This window comes from Carlito syrichta, unplaced genomic scaffold (assembly GCF_000164805.1).
Source record: "Carlito syrichta isolate Samal-C Ts95f unplaced genomic scaffold, Tarsius_syrichta-2.0.1 Scaffold315402, whole genome shotgun sequence".
In the NCBI taxonomy this organism is placed as follows: domain Eukaryota; kingdom Metazoa; phylum Chordata; class Mammalia; order Primates; family Tarsiidae; genus Carlito; species Carlito syrichta.
The window spans coordinates 181,193-181,665 of record NW_007259498.1 but is presented as its reverse complement, the minus strand read 5'-3'; the positions used below and the strand labels follow the sequence as shown (position 1 = coordinate 181,665).

General features: G+C 49.9%; 1 protein-coding gene across 1 annotated transcript in view; it reads left to right on the top strand.

Moving 5' to 3' along the window:
• The window catches only part of WWTR1 (WW domain containing transcription regulator 1), a 169,559-nt gene that overhangs the window by 102,745 nt on the left and 66,341 nt on the right, over window positions 1–473 (top strand). The gene's annotated exons all lie outside the window — the stretch shown is intronic.

The following is a 473-nucleotide window of genomic DNA, read 5'->3' as shown; positions in this document are numbered from 1 at the left end:
TTTTTTTTTTTTTTTTTTTTTTTTTTTTGAGGCAGCGTCTCATTCTGTTGCCCATGCTGGAGTGCAGTATGATGATGCCTCACCGCAGCCTTAACCTCCTGTGCTCAGGTGATCCTTCCACCTCAGCCTCCCAAGTGCTGGAACTATAGGCACGTGCCACCATGCCTGGCTAACTTTTTGACTTTTTGTAGAGCAAAGGTCTCACTATGGTGCCCAGGTTGGTCTTGAACTTTTAGGCTCAAGCAATCCTCTCTCCTCAGCCTCCCAAAGTACTGGGGTTACAGACGTGGGCCACTCTGCCCACCTACCTTATCTTATTAAGTCCTCCCAACAACCCTACAAAAAGTAACAGAATCCTCAGTTTCTTTTTTTTTTGAGTTGGATTCTCACTCTGTCGCCCAGACTGGAGTGCTATGGCCGCTCCCGGCCACCGCAGCCTCGACCCGCTGGGCTCCGGTGATCCTTCCGCCTCA